General features: G+C 36.5%; 1 protein-coding gene and 1 long non-coding RNA gene across 7 annotated transcripts in view; both read right to left on the bottom strand.

Moving 5' to 3' along the window:
• SPAG16 (sperm associated antigen 16) overlaps nt 1–16,230 on the bottom strand; it is a 981,998-nt gene that overhangs the window by 200,309 nt on the left and 765,459 nt on the right. The window lies entirely within an intron of this gene.
• Nucleotides 6,341–9,440, bottom strand: LOC145542981 (uncharacterized). The gene is made up of 2 exons (XR_014080332.1): nt 7,151–9,440; nt 6,341–7,006 (listed from the first exon to the last, which is right to left on the bottom strand). It is a non-coding gene; the product is annotated as an uncharacterized LOC145542981 (long non-coding RNA).

The following is a 16,230-nucleotide window of genomic DNA, read 5'->3' as shown; positions in this document are numbered from 1 at the left end:
GGAATAAAGGCATTAAAAAATTAAGAAACATAACCCCTTAAATGTGTGACCTATTCTTTCATCTTGTGGAAAGTGTGTGTTACCTAGTGGGGTTTATTCAAGTCTGATAGGGTTCTTGTATGTATCGCTTTTTTGTTGTTTAGTTGCTAAGTTGTGTCCCACTCTTGTGCAACCCCATGGACTGTAGCCTGCCAGACTCCTCTGTCCATGGGATTTTCCAGGCAAGAATACTGGAGAGGGATGCCATTTTCTTCTCCACTGGTATGTATTAAGCACTATTACAAAACATAAACTTTTGTAAAATGTATTTAGTTTGGAAGCAACAGTTTAAAGGCAGTTAGACTGATAGGAATCTGACTTTTGGAGCACAAAGGTATTTAAAGCATTAACATAATATAATCAGAGAGGGTCACATACATGCTTTCAAATATGCAGAGCCCTTTCTTTATTTTACAACTTCTTATTCTTTTCCCTTTGCATTTCCCCAAGCCAATTAAAATGCAAACACAGGAGTCTTGATAAGAGGCAGCAAGACAAGTGACACAGGGGATAGCAGTAAAATATGACTGCAAATGTATGCAGAGTAACACGAATAATTGGATTTTTAAAGTCTGAGCTTTGCATGCTTTACCCTTCATCTCCCATTAGATCGATCAGTGTTTTACTCTATTTATATCTGAATTGTTAACCTTCCCGAAATTTTAATAACTAAAACTTTGTTAACACTTTTATTAAAATGTGAGGTTGTGCTAAATCTGCCACTTAGTTGTTATAAATCATTGTTCCTTATCTGAAATAATGGATTTTAATGTCTGATGAAGTTTGTTATTTGTCAACCTATACAATGATGATTGAAAAAATGACCCTATAATTTAACACTATCTTAATCACATTTTTGTATACCTCATGCTTATTCAGAATGCCTATGCAGAATTGTATTATCCATATCTCTTTAACACAATAACTTCAACTAATGAAAAATAAGTTCAAAACTATTCTTCTTAATGTTCTTAATTGTTCTCCTGTGTTGACTGTACTTAAATATTCAAAACATTTATTGTTAAATATGCCTGTCTGCATCCTACAATTAACACGAAGTTGTACATATCTCCCTGCAATAAGTCATTTATGACAAACCCATAAATCATAACATCATACTAAACAGTGAAAAGATGAAAGCATTTTCCCTAAATTTGTAAATGAGACAAGAATATCCACTCTGACCACTTCTATTTGACATAGTATTAGAAGTCCCAGCCACAACAATCAGGCAAGAAAAAGGACTAAAAGGGATCCAAATTGGAAGGGAAGAAGGAAAACTGCTACTGTTTGCAGATGACACAATTTATATAGGAAACCCTAAAGTCTCCACCCAAAAACTATTAGAATAAATGAATTCAGTAAAGTTGTGGGATACAAGATTAATATGTAGAAATCTGCTGCTTTTCTACACATTAAGATCAGAAAGAGAAAACAAAAAGTCACAGTTAATAACACATCAAAAAGAATAAAGCATAAAGGAATAAGTTTAATCTTGGAAATAAAAGACCTATACTCTGAAAATTATAAAACACTGATGAAAGAAACTGAAGATCATATAAAGAAATGGAAAGATACCCCATGCTCTTGGATTGGAAGAATTAACATTCTTAAAATGGCCATACTACCCAAAGCAATCTATAGATTTAATGCAATTCCTATCAAAATGCCAATGACATTTTTCACAGAACTAGGACAAAAAATCCTATAATTGATAGAAAACCACAAAAGACCCCAAATTGCTAACAATCTTGAGAAAAAAAAAATGAAACAGAAAGTATAACCCTCTCTGACCTAAAACCATACTACAAAGCCACAGTAATTAAAACAGTATGTGCCAACATAAGACAATGGAGAAGAATAGGGAAGAGAGACAAAAAAAGAGAAACACCCTGCCTTTGTGGTCAATTTATCTACAACAAAGGAGGCAAAAATCTACAATGGAGACAATATAGTCTCTTCAATAACTGGTACTGGGAAAACTGGACAGCCAGATGTAAAATAGTGGGATGAGAACATTCCCTCATACCATGTATTATAAAAAATTTAAAATAGCTTAAAGATCTAAATATAAGACCTGAAACCATGAAACTCATAGAAGAGAACATAGGCAGAACACTCTTTGACATAAATTACAGCAATATTTTCTCAGATTAGTCTGCTAAGGCAAAAGAATGGTCTTATGGCAATCAATATCTATCTTTAACATGCTTTTTTTTTTACAGATCCCTGTAAATCATAATCCTAATCACCTCTCAGTTGTATTATTTATTCAGTCTGTCTTCTATTTTGTTTTGCTTTTCTGCTTTCTAACTTCTTTCTATCTCCATTTAACCTAATATCTTAAACAGTTTTATCATGTCTGCATCACAGTCAAGCATTTCATTATTTTGGCCTTTTGTATCAAGTTCACTTTCATCTAAATAATGCAACCACCTAAATATACCCAATATTCTCTCATTATTCTACCAATTGTGCTTAGTCACTCAGTTATATCCAACTCTTTGTGACCTCATGGACTGTAGTCTACCAGGCTCCTCTGTCCATAGGAGTTTCCAGGCAAGAATACTGGATTGGGTTGCCATTCCCTTCTTCAATTCTATCAATAACACTTCTGCTAATTTTATTGTCATTAGGCATGGATCCTAATTCCTAACTCCAATACTTTATATATAATTGTTTGCATATGGAATAGCTTTTCTCAAACTTTTTGGAATTAGTATCTGTTAAGTCTTTCAAAACTAACTAACCTTCTCAATTTTAATTGCAGAAAAGAGGTCAGATCTTCTTGGGAACTAAGCCAGGAAAAAAAAAAATCTGTATGGATTAGGATATAGACATGATGAAGATGAAATTAACCTAAAATGAAGGGAGAGGTCAGAACTGTTTGACAACACTGACAAATGAAGTTTACAGTGATGGCTAATGGATAAGTGGATTGTAGCAGGTAGAATTGTGTCAAAAACCAGAGACCATCTGGGATCAGGAAGAGAGTAATGGTGTTACCACTGCAGCAGAACAACTGTGAGAAAGGAAGCTAGTTGTTTTAATAAGAGTTTACTTTCCTTCACTTTTTTTTTTTCCAGTAATCCCACTTCAAGCGAAAAACAAATCAAGCCATGGTAAGATGAGACTATTCAAAGGTCCAGAGAAAAGAGATTTCTTCCAATGCTGGGAAAAGGGACAATTACAACAGAGAGACTTCTGTGACTATAAGAACTTTGAGATTCTCAAGAGTTAGACAAAAGAGATGCCCTTTTATAAAGAAGGGTAAACAAAGCCAAACAGAAGCAGGTGTGGGCAAGTGGGATGAAAAGCTGGCACAACAGAACAGCAGGTCAGAGAATGTTTTATCCTGAGGTCAGTCTGCTCTTAGGAGGAGGTGTATGCTGGCTCAGGCTGAAAGCGAGCTGAAGCTTAGGAACTTGGAGGGAGGACAGAAATTTAATCAAAGTTTGGTTAATAAACATTTTGTTCTAATTGATTAGTGGGAATAAGAAGTTCATCCAGTCATTTCTTAGACAAAGGATGAGACTTGGAGGGTCTGTGTTCAGCCTTGTCTTAGGTAAACAAGGCAGGGCAGGGGCATCTGTGAGACTTGTCTAAATTAAATTTGGAAGAAGATTGCTTTCTTGAAATAAGTCTTTGTTTCTGGAACAAAGAAGGGTGAGGGCATATTTTAACCTTCAAGTAAAATTCAATATTGTTGCCACTAACATTTATTAAGTTCCTTCTAAGGGCCAACTGGGGCTTCCCTGGTGGCTCAGTGGTAAGAAATCTGTCTGCCCATGAAAGAGATATAGTTTTGATCTCTGGGTCAGGAAGATCCCCTGGAGAAGGAAACAGTACCCCACTCCAGTATTCTTGCCTGGGAGATCCCATGGACAGAGGGGCCTAGTAGGCTACAGTTCATGGTGTTGCAAAAGAGTTGGACATGACTCGGTGACTAAACAACAACACAACAATATGGACCAACCACTGGGTACTGGAGATTCAGAGATAAATGTTAAAAAGGTAGATTTATTATAAAGGTAATGAACTGTAATTTCCAAGTCCTCTTAATTACAAAATATTTTGTGAGATGCTAATAGCCACAGAGCCTTTTAGATGGCAGGGAAAGCCAAGTTGCTATCAGGACATATTTCTATGTAAGTATTTCTGGCAAATCAACTAAAGAGATCTTAAGGAAAAAAAGGAACCCAAATCTATACACTTCCAGTTACTTGCTGCAGTTCTTTTCTAAATATAGCTAATTGTGTGTGTGTGTGGGGGGGTAGATGTGTGCATGTGTGTATAAATAATGCATTCCAGGTTCTAAAAGCTTCAGGACCCACAAACTTTATATGAGTAAATAAGATAGAGTCTTCAAGTGCCTCATAGGAGATGGGCAAAAAAAAAAAATCCAACCAACAGGTCAGAATAACCAGTAAGAGTTGGTGAATTAGAGGAAAGAGGAGCCTGCTGGACTGAAGGGTGGCATGTCAAGGAGGAATAGTAGCTGAAGAGTTTTTCAATGTTATAGAAATTATAATGTCAGAGAAAATATGGATGTTTGGGAGGGGTATTTTAGAGGGAACCGCGTGTACAAATGAAATAGAGATTATCAGAAAGTCCTTTTTTTCCCAATAGAATAATTTAAAAAATGATATGGCTGGCCATAGGACACAAGCTAAGGAATACTGGGGATTCAGGTTTCAGAAGTAAGCCTGAACTCTAGCACCAAAGGCACTCACTGTCAGTGAGAAAGAGTTTAACCTTAACCATAAAAGTAATGAGGCTTCCCAGTTGACTCAGATAAAGAATCTGTCTGCAATGCAGGAGATGCAGGAGACATGGATTCGATCCCCAGGTCAGGAAGATCCCTTGGATAAGAAAATGACAACCCACTCTGGCATTCTTGCCTGGAAAATCCCATGGACAGAGAAGCCTGGCCAGCCCCAGTCCATGGGGTCACAAAGAGTCAGACACAACTGAGCGACTAACACTTTTGCTCATGGTACATCCAGAGGTTAATCTGTAAGATGAAAATCTGTGCTGGGTGCTCTAGATCACAGTGCTCTAGGCATGGATTTGTGGTGTCTCATGGGTCTCCTCACAAAATGCTCTGAGTTCATGAAACTGAATCTTCAGAGGGTTATTGTTTAGGGATCCTTCAAGCATTCTTGGGCTTCCCTGGTAGCTCAGACAGTAAAGAATTTGCCTGCAATGTGGGAGACCTGGGCTCAATCCTTGGTTTGGGACGATCCCCTGGAGAAGGAAATGGCAACCCACTCCGGTATTCTTGACAGAGTCATATTCAAAGCAACTAAGAAGAAAGGAGGACTTTTTTGGTTTCCCTAAACTAACATTTGAAAATGAGAAAAAAAAAAAAAAATAGAGCTAGTTGGAATGCCTCTGAGAGCTAAAGCTCTGCCAGTTCTTACCTTGTGCTTCTCTCTCTGCTTTGTTCTTCCCTCTGCTGCCCTTCCGTGGCCTTTCACTGAGTAGTAGGGATCTAATTCAATGTATATCCAGGCCCTGGGGAAATACTGCAGTAAACCAGACAGAGAAGTTCCCTATTCTTGTGGAACTGCCATTTTAGCAAAAGTCAGAGAAGGTCCACATAATAGCCCCTGGGAGGGGCTTCTCAGGTGGCTCAGTGGTAAAAAAATCCACCTGCCAGAGGTACACACATTTCTAAGGCTTTTAATATATAATGGCTTCCATCCACCAATGAAAGATTACCTTGAAATACTCAGTAATAGTAGACAAAAATGGTCATTTTTTGTGTGTGAATGGAGTGCCATTACTCTAAAAATCTTTTCTAATTAATTGAGACTTAACATTTTGGTACTAAAGTTGAAGCTTCTGTGTATAAACTGCTTACTTCTCTGTGACCTATTTATCTATTGCCCTGTTTTTCTGTTGTAGTTTTCTTTCTTATTTACCCATAAGGGCTCTTTAAGTATATTTACCTTTTTACATATGGATTGCTGCATATCTGTTCTATGTTACAAATAAACACTTTTTCTCAGAGTTTTTAGTTTTATTTGTATTGTGTTGTTTGAAATACATTATTTTAATTGTGTGTAGGTATGTCTTGTTTTCTAATGCTTATCCTTCTGGTTTTCTGTTGTTTCAGTGGTTTTGTTTGTTTTTTAAAGGATAATCAACCTAAGGTGAGACGAGTCTTCACCTCATTTCTTCTGAATCTCTCAAGACTTTATTTATTACACTTAGTTCTTAATTCCATTTGTAATTCATTTAGTGAATGGAATAAGGTAGGAATTCATCACGACTAGTACAAACAGCATCACTGCTATACGGAGGTAACTAAATGTCCTCAAATCATTTATTTAATAATTCTTCCTTTTTTTCTAATTATTTTTAATGGTTAGGAGGTGTAATTTTTAGGATCACACTAATATGTTAGCTTATACTCAAATATATTCTTATATAATGTTCCAGTTAGATCCTAGAAAACATTGTTTAGGATATGTTAAAACAGAGATAGCAGTATCCTATATACCCCAAATGATATCACCAACTATTCAAAATTGTCATGAAAATCTAAAAACACAATCTTCTATGTATACAAAAAAAAAAAGTCTTTCTGATACTGACTGGAAATATGACCCTTCCCCTCTTCTCTTCTATACCTTTGTACCCTGTCCTGGAGTTTCAGCTGATACAAATCATATTTATTCAAGTTGACCAAATAAGTCGAGAAAATTGTAGGAGGGAGTATTGATTTCAGATTGTGATCATGTTCAACAGCTGGTATTTGTTGCAAACATTCAAGTCTCCAATTTTAAAATCCAATTTTCTTGATAAGGATAGAGCAAGACTGAGGTTGTAAAGGTCAGGTGACAAACACAATGCTGCTACTGCTGCTGCTAAGTCGCTTCAGTCGTGTCCGACTCTATGCGACCCCATAGACGGCAGCCCACCAGGCTCCGCCGTTCCTGGGATTCTCCAGGCAAGAATACTGGAGTGGGTTGCCATTTCCTTCTCCAGTGCATGAAAGGGAAAAGTGAAAGTGAAGTCGCTCAGTCGTGTCCGACTCTTAGCGACCCCATGGACTGTAGCCTACCAGGCTCCTCCGTCCACGGGATTTTCCAGGCAAGAGTACTGGAGTGGGGTGCCATTGCCTTCTCCGGACAAACACAATAGACAGACTTTTATAAGAACTCCATTGGTGTTTTCTTCATTAAAAAAATAAATTCATGTACTTATTGGAGTATAGCTCTTAGGGTGACATTAACAAATTATGTAATATTACTGACTGCAGAAGTTTGGAAGCTAATAACCCCAATGAGGTTTAATATAAGGCAAAGGCACTACTGTTTCTGGGCAAAGCCAGGACATCATTGCCACCAACATTAGTATCAGTAACTAACCAAAGGGTGGCATTGATCATATTGGTAAAAATATCTGGAACCAAGGGTTAGGGTCCTCTGCTATAGTGATAAGACGAGGTCCACTGCAAAGACAGTCTTTTTTTTTCTATGGCCCGAAATACTCTTTCAAGCTGTTGAAGGGAAAGTGAGGAAAGCAGAGGACATCTCCTTGTGACCTATTTCATGAATGGGTGTACTGTTTGAACACTTCTAGAGTGTTTAAACAGCTCTTGGGTAACACATGTTTTCAAAAGGGGACAGACAATTAAAATTAATCCTTTGCTGTTTTGGTAAATTCCACATAGAACTATCTAGTCAAATACTGTTTAAGAACGAGCACATGAACTAGGTGGGCCCTATCTGACAATTAGAATCAGGATTTTAGCATTCAGTATAGGCAGACATTGGGCAAATGACACGCTTTACAAAATTTTGATTTGAAGGCAATGTTTTCACCAATGGATGTCTCATGATAGATCCAAGAAACAGAATAACTCATCTATATAGACAGGCTGAAGTCTAAATGTCATAGAAGTTAATTGGAACACTTTCAAGAAAAATCATCTTTTTGTAATAAGGCCCTAAACAATTAAGGTATTTTTTAATCAACAGGCTAAGGGACAAATATATCTTACCTTTGAAAAATAAAGGCTAATAAAACAGGTCTAATTCAAATGTCATAGGCTGAGGCTTAACCACCCAGAATGCCTAAGTGTGTAAGATAATGACACAAAGTCCTTCAGGCAGAATTGAATTCTCATTAGAGGCTTAGGTTTTCCACACTGTAAGGGAACTACCTTTCAAACATTCTCACATTTTATTATATTAGAATTCAATGAGGTTGAGATTAAACTTTTGGCAATGGTTTCTCTGATTTTATACATTTTCTGGGATTCATTTTTTTTTAAAAAAATTAGTTCTCAAAGTTCCCTCAAAAATTGTAACATACATAATTTCCTTATTTAGGATATTTTAATGTGTTTTTTTTTGAAGGGATAACAAATTATTTCATGAATGTAACTTTTGCATCCTTAGCTAAAGTAAAAATGTTCTCAGGTAAGGTGTACCTCCAAAAAGTGTTTATATATAGGTAAGTTGATGGGCAATTGATGCTTCTGTACTAACTGTATAGTTTAAAGAAATATTTCTATGAATAAAAATACACTTAAAATATAAGGTTTATAAATACAAAAATTAAGATATAATTATGCCTCTCAGTGACTTATGGTTTTTAACTATCATAGTAACAAAAACAAACAGGCATGCAAAGTAATAATGTTATCAACTTCAGTTTTTTAAAGAACTACCAGAACCAAAAAATTAAATAAAATGCATTATTGAAAATAATATTGGGACTTATTTTTAAATTACACATCATCCAATTATCTTCAGCATGATAGTTGTCTTCATCATCAATAATCTCTCACATAGACTTTGACTGAATCACCTTTGTTGGCAACGTAAAAGAATATTTTTAATTGCTATAGCTAAGAATCTCAACTTGTATTTCTTCTCTGACTTTACCTTGCTGCTGCCAAGTCGCTTCAGTTGTGTCCGACTCTGTGCGACCCCACAGACGGCAGCCCACCAGGCTCCCCCGTCCCTGGGATTCTCCAGGCAAGAACACAGGAGTGGGTTGCCATTTCCTTCTCCAATGCATGAAAGTGAAAAGTAAAAGGGAAGTCGCTCAGTCATGTCCAACGCCTAGCAACCCCATGAACTGCAGCCTACCAGACTTTACCTTATGAGTGATTTAAAAATATAGAAATTTAGGAATTGTTTTTAGTACCAAAAGAGAAGGTAATTCTCTTAGGTCCATTTCCCGGGATTGTATTCTATAATAGCTTAGCAGATAGAACTAAAAAAAAAAAAAAAAAAATGTGCTGCTTTCTGTGGTAGTATCAACAGGAAAAAAAAACAAAAACAAAAAACAGTATTTTCTTCCTTTGTGCTTCTATTTGAATGTGTTTGAGTACTGCACTTGGAACAGATATGTGAACCCTAAATGCCATTCTGTCTTTTGGCCCTTAAAGGTATAGTTTAGCTAGAGATTAGAAGGATAAGATTTGTTCAACGTTCATGTTTTGAGGAAAGTATAATATTCTTAAAATTAGTTCAAATTTCCCCTGGTGCACATGGTTTCGTGATTATTTCTAACTGGCATCCTCTGGCTCTTCAGAATTCCTATGCTTTAGTCTTTCTCCTTCAAAATCCCTTTACCTCTGCCCTGATGTTGATTACAGATAAAAAGTACCCCCTTTCCATGATTTTTATTAAGCATTTTTCCAAGTTCTTTTTATTAACAGGTATTACTTTACTTAACGCTTTTATATTCTAGAAATGTAGACAAGTTTAACATTAATTATTCAAATTCTCAAAAGTGCCCTGTTGTTCAAACACCTCTCCTTCCCCAAGTACTTTTGTCTTTAGTTGCTATATAGACATAGAATAAAGCAAATATCAAGCTAAAGATTTTTCGGACCTAAGATGTTTTTTAAAGTTATACTTTTTTCCCTAAATGACTGCTTTTGTTGGTGTAAATGACCTCTCCCAAAAAACATATTAACGAGATGGGATGTTTGATATAACAATTCAGGCAAGAAAATGTTCATCAATTTATTTGACCCCAAAGTTTCTTATTTGAGAGTATCATATGAACTACTCCAGAATTAATTGGTCTTGTGTCAGTAAAACAAAGCTGATCAGACATTACAAAATATATGCTGAAGAGAACTAGTATATGTCCTAAATAGCATGCTAGCTAGTAGTATGGAAGTGGATGCTTCTAAAGAACATAAAGTGTGAAAAGTGAAAGTGTTAGTTGCTTAGTTGTGTCCATCTCTCTGTGACCCTGTAGTCACCAGGCTTCATGGAATTCTCCAGGCAAGAATACTGGAGTGGGTTGCCATTCCCTTCTCTGGGGGATCTTCCCAACCAGGGATCAAACATAGAAAGAACACTAAAACTAAGGAAAAATTTTTATTTTTCAAGTATTTTTAACTTAGCAGCTAGACCTTCAAAAATTAATTAAAAGCGTTTAGTACAGAATAGGTATATTAGAATAGCTATTCAGATTTTACCAATATGCTGACACTGAAGCAACAATCTCTGAAATAACAATTCACTGTACTTCACTGTGGCCTGTAGACAAGTTTGGCTCCATCTTTATAGAAGATATTTTCAATTATTTTGTTACCTGACCCACAAAATGGTGCCAATCTGTAATCTTGTAATATTAATAACATTTTTTGTAGATATTTTTCTAGTCTCTAGGCAAACAAAAGCTGAGTCAATCCAATGGGTCTCCTGTTAATTGGCTAGAAGAAAACAGGTTATTCTGTGTTTCAGACAACATGTTTCTTTGTGTTTTAACTATTATTTGATTCAAATATTTTGACTTGTTTTATTGTCTTAAATCCAAAGCTAATGGATACAGCATGGTGACTGTAGTTAATAATACTGCATTATTTATTTGATAAGTGAGAGCTAAGTGCCTAGTCGCTCAGTCATGTCCAACTCTTTGTCACCCCATGGACTATAACCTGCCAAGGCTCCTCTGTCCATGGGATTTCCCAGCAAGAAATGGAGCGGGTTGCCATTCTCTTCTCCAGGGCATCTTCCCAACCCAGGGATTGAACCTGGGTCTCCTGCATTGCAGGCAGATTCTTTACCATCTGAGTCAGCAGGGAAGCCATGATAAAGTGAGCAGATCTTAAAATTTCTCATCACAAGAAAAGAAGCTGTAACTATGTGTGGTGAGGAATGTTAACTAGACTTACTATGATTATTTTGCAATACAGACAAATATCAAATCATTATGTCGTATACTTGGAACTAACATATTATTTGTCAACTATTGCTAAACTAAAAAAAAAAAAGCAAATGTGAGAGGTTTCTGTCAAGATGTTGGAGTAAGAACCACCAGAAATCTGTCTCCTCACTTAGACAACAATCACATAAGTGGAATCTGTCTGATAGAACTTTTTTGAAAGGCTTGCAACTTGCAGAGGCGGGCTTAGATCGTAAATTGATGGTAATTTTAGTCCATTTCAGCTCTAAGTTCAGTGCGGCTACCTCTCCCTCCAGTCCCATGAAAGGCAGTATGAATGTACTCCTGAAGCAGCCTGCACACAGCTTCTAAGAACCACGTGGGCAAATACTGGGGATCTGTAGTCAGATAGTTGACTGCTGCCTCTGATCACAAATGCAGACACAGAGGCAGGCAGTAGTGCTCCACTGTTATGTAAGTCCCTCCTCCTCCAAATGAATGGACTTCCAGGAAATTCAAGAGCTGGTACTCATTTCCTTTGCCTTTTCATTTTTCTCTTTTTCCCCTTTTGGGAGAAAAATATTAAAGATTAGTACATTTAAAATAAACTTCACATATGGGAAAATTAGAAAGTTACCATGCGTGTCCTGGGAAAGGCACAAGCTTAGAAAAAGACTGAGAACACCTTAAGTTTGCCCCTCAGGTGGATCCTTGCACAGAGACCCTACAACAATCAAAATAAAACAAAAACAAAGAGGAGCAAATTTTGAAGAACAGGAAAAATCATAGAGACAGAAAGTAGAACGGCAGTTTCCAGGAATAGGAGGAGTTATTGTTTGGTACAGAGTTTCAGTTTTCCAAGACAAAAAAGTTCTGGAGATGGATGGTGGTGACTACTGCACAATTTCATGAATATACTTAATATCACTGAACTATACACTTGTACATGATTAAGGAGGTACATTTTTGTTATGCATTATTTTACCACAATAGATATTGAAAAAAATGCTAATGGGCTGGTGAAGAAAGGCATTTAGAGTCAAATAATATTAACTGTGGATCTATGTTCTACATTTGTTTTAGAAATATTAGATTTTATTCTGCTTTCTCAAAAGCCCTCAAAAACTTTATATTTGTTTAAGATTACAATTTATATAAATCTATATTTCATGAGATCTTTCAAAGAATTATAAAAATAACCATTTCTCAGTCAATTTTTGTTTCACATGATTTGTACAGGAAACAGTATAAATGTTTCATATTTTGAAAATATATGATTTGAATGAATTATAAATGGATTTGTGCTTTTAAGAATTTTTAGTTAGCATATTGGTCTAGACTTTTACTTGTCTGGCCACCTGATGCGAAGAGCTGACTCACTAGAAAAGACCCTGATGCTAGGAAAGATTGAAGGCAGGAGGAAAGGGGACGACAGAGGACAAGATAGTTGGATGGCATCACTGACTCAAGGGACATGAGTTTAAGAAAACTCCAGGAGATGGTAAAAGACAGAGAAGCCTAGTGTGCTGCAGTCCATGGGGTAACAGAATTGGACACGACTGAGTGACTGAACAACAACAACAACAAGTTGTCTTATCTTCTACATGTTAAAAAAAATAATGGGTTAATTCTGCTACCTAATTAGAAATGATTTAGGTTATATCTGAATGCTCTAGTGGTTTTCCCTACTTTCTTCAATTTAAGTCTGAATTTGGCAATAAGGAGTTCATGATCTGAACCACAGTCAGCTTCCAGTCTTGTTTTTGTTGACTGTATAGAGCTTCTCCATCTTTGGCTGCAAAGAACATAATCAATCTGATTTCAGTGTTGACCATCTGGTGATGTCCATGTGTAGAGTGTTCTCTTGTGTTGTTGGAAGAGGGTGTTTGCTATGACCAGTGTGTTCTCTTGGCAAAACTCTATTAGCCTTTGTCCTGCTTCATTCTACACTCCAAGGCCAAATTTGCCTGTTACTCCAGGTGTTTCTTGACTTTCTACTTTTGTATTCCAGTCTCCTATAATGAAAAGGACATCTTTGTTCTGTGTTAGTTCTAAAAGGTCTTGTAGGTCTTCACAGAGCTGTTCAACGTCAGCTTCTTCAGCATTACTGGTGGGGCATAGACTTGGATTACCGTGATATTGAATGGTTTGCCTTGGAAACGAATAGAGATCATTCTGTCCTTTTTGAGACTGCATCCAAGTACTGCATTTAGGACTCTTTTGTTAACTACGATGGCTACTCCATTTCTTCTAATGGATTCTTGCACATAGTAGTAGATATAATGGTCTTCTGAGCTAAATTCACCCATTCCAGTCCATTTTATTTCACTGATTCCTAAAATGTTGATGTTCACTCTTGATGAAAGTGAAACAGTAGAGTGAAAATGTTGGCTTAAAGCTCAACATTCAGAAAACTAAGATCATGGCATCCAGTCCCAACACTTCATGGCAAATAGATGGGGAAACAGTGGAAACAGTGGCTGACTTTATTTTTTTGAGCTCTGAAATCACTGCAGGTGGTGACTGCAGCCATGAAATTAAGATGTTTACTCCTTGGAAGAAAAGTTATGACCAACCTAGACAGCATATTAAAAAGCCAGTGACAGAATGGCTGCTATCCAAAAGTCTACAAGCAATAAATGCTGGAGAGGGTGTAGAGAAAAGGGAACCTTCTTACACTGTTGGTGGGATTGCAAACTAGTACAGCCACTATGGAGAACAGTGTGGAGATTCCTTAAAAAACTGGAAATAGAACTGCCATATGACCCAGCAATCCCACCGCTGGGCATACACACCAAGGAAACCATAATTGAAAGAGACACGTGTACCCCAATGTTCATCGCCACACTGTTTATAATAGCCAGGACATGGAAGCAACCTAGATGTCCATCAGCAGACGAATGGATAAGGAAGCTGTGGTACATATACACAATGGAATATTACTCAGCCATTAAAAAGAAGACATTTGAATCAGTTCTATTGAGATGGATGAAACTGGAGCCCATTATACAGAGTGAAGTAAGCCAGAAAGAAAAACAGCAATACAGTATACTAATGCATATATATGGAATTTGATAGATGGTAACGAACCCTATATGCGAGACAAAATAAGAGACACAGATGCATAGAACAGTCTTATGGACTCTGAGGGAGAAGGTGAGGGTGGGACATTCTGAGAGAATAGCATCGAAACCTGTATATTATCATATGTGAAACAGAACACCATTCCAGGTTCGATGCATGAGACAAATGCTCAGGGATGGGGCAATGGGATGACCCAGAGGGATGGGATGAGGAGGGAGGTGGGAGGGGGGTTCAGGATGGGGAACACATGTAAACCCATGGCTGATTCATTTCGATGTATGACAAAAACCACTACAATATTGTAAAGTAATTAGCCCCCAACTAAAATAAATATATTTTTAAAAAATAAAAAAATAAAAAGCCAGTGACATTACTTTGCCAACAAAGGTCTGTCTAGTCAAGGCTATGTTTTTTCCAGTAGTCATGTATGGATGTGAGAGTTGGACCATAAAGAAAGCTGAGCACCAAAGAATTGATGCTTTTGAACTGTGGTGTTGGAGAAGACTCTTGAGAGTCCCTTGGACTGAGAGGAGATCCAACCAGTCCATCCTAAAGGAGATCAGTCCTGAGTGTTCATTGAAAGGACTGATGTTGAAGCTGAAGTTCCAGTAATTTGACCACCTGATGTGAAGAACTGACTCATTTGAAAAGACCCTGATGTTGGGAAAGACTGAAGGCAGGAAGAGAAGGGGACGACAGAGGATGAGATGGTTGGATGGCATCACTGACTCAATGAACATTTCAACTAATGGCCAAGTAAAACTCAAGGGCAAATGTGGTCCAAGTGTTATCTTTTATTGACAAAAGAAGTGAGAATGAATGTGATAATATTTATTTCATGATATATATGATTGATTTTTAAAAATCATGGTCTTTGATATTTTCTTAATCACTTTACTAATTGATAGTGAGTGAGTGAACGTCATGTCCAACTCTTTGCAGCCCCATGGAATATATAGTCTATGGAATCCTCTAGACCAGAATACTAGGTGGGTAGCCTTTCCTTTCTCTGGGGGATCTTCCCAACCCAGAGATTGAACCCAGGTCTCCTGCATTGCAGGCAGATTCTTTATGAGCTGAGCCACAGGGGAAGCCCTTACCAATTGATAGGTTAAATCCAAATAGGAGAAACACATAAAGAACACAGATGACTGTAACATAAACTGATATTTACCACATACAGCTGTCACATCAAAGTCAATAAAAAGTACTAAAGTAGAAATAACAGAAATGGAACTCTAATGACATAGAAATCTGAAAAAAAAGTTGTGAACTATGTCACATGGATTACCAAAACAATTTTATTAATATGACAATGATACTTTATTTGCAATAATAATTATATTTTTAATTTTTCAGTAAAAAATGGAGGAGATTTGGGTATACTCATTATGGGGTTTTACTATTTAGTCCATTCCTATTGCAGAATATGTCCAAAAGAATTATATTTTATTTTAAATAGAACTTTATTAATTCAAAAATTCTGTAGTTCCCAAACACAGCTAACAGCCTTTTAAAGTAACATTAATGTCAAAATATGAATATAAATTCACTAAAGATTTTCCCATTTATTTTGCCTGTATAAATTGCATGTTCAGATTTAAATGAACATTAAATGGTGAATTAGAACTATAAATAATATTGTAAGTCAATTTCTGACCTAAATTATTTTTATAACATTTTTTTGTGCTTAGAAATTCAGTGGAATGTTGTCAGGTTAATTGCCCTAACTTTATCTGAGCAATGTTCCAAAGCTTCATACTGACAGGTGTACCTGTCTTCTGTTAACTATATATCCCAGGGCTGTTTAAGCCTTTAACTATTATTAATTATGACTGTTTGATTTATATATTATCATATAAAGCTAGTATCAAGTAGTTTTCCCTCAGCTGAGATTTCTCATCACTTAACCCTTTTAAGCATATACTTTGAAGTCATTTTTCAATCTAACATAAAGGA

The sequence above is a fragment of the Giraffa tippelskirchi genome, chromosome 3, assembly GCF_054371585.1.
Source record: "Giraffa tippelskirchi isolate mGirTip1 chromosome 3, T2T-mGirTip1v1.2.pri, whole genome shotgun sequence".
Taxonomy (NCBI): Eukaryota; Metazoa; Chordata; class Mammalia; order Artiodactyla; family Giraffidae; genus Giraffa; species Giraffa tippelskirchi.
The sequence above is the reverse complement of the archived record's forward strand: the minus strand, read 5'-3'. Positions and strand labels throughout refer to the sequence as shown.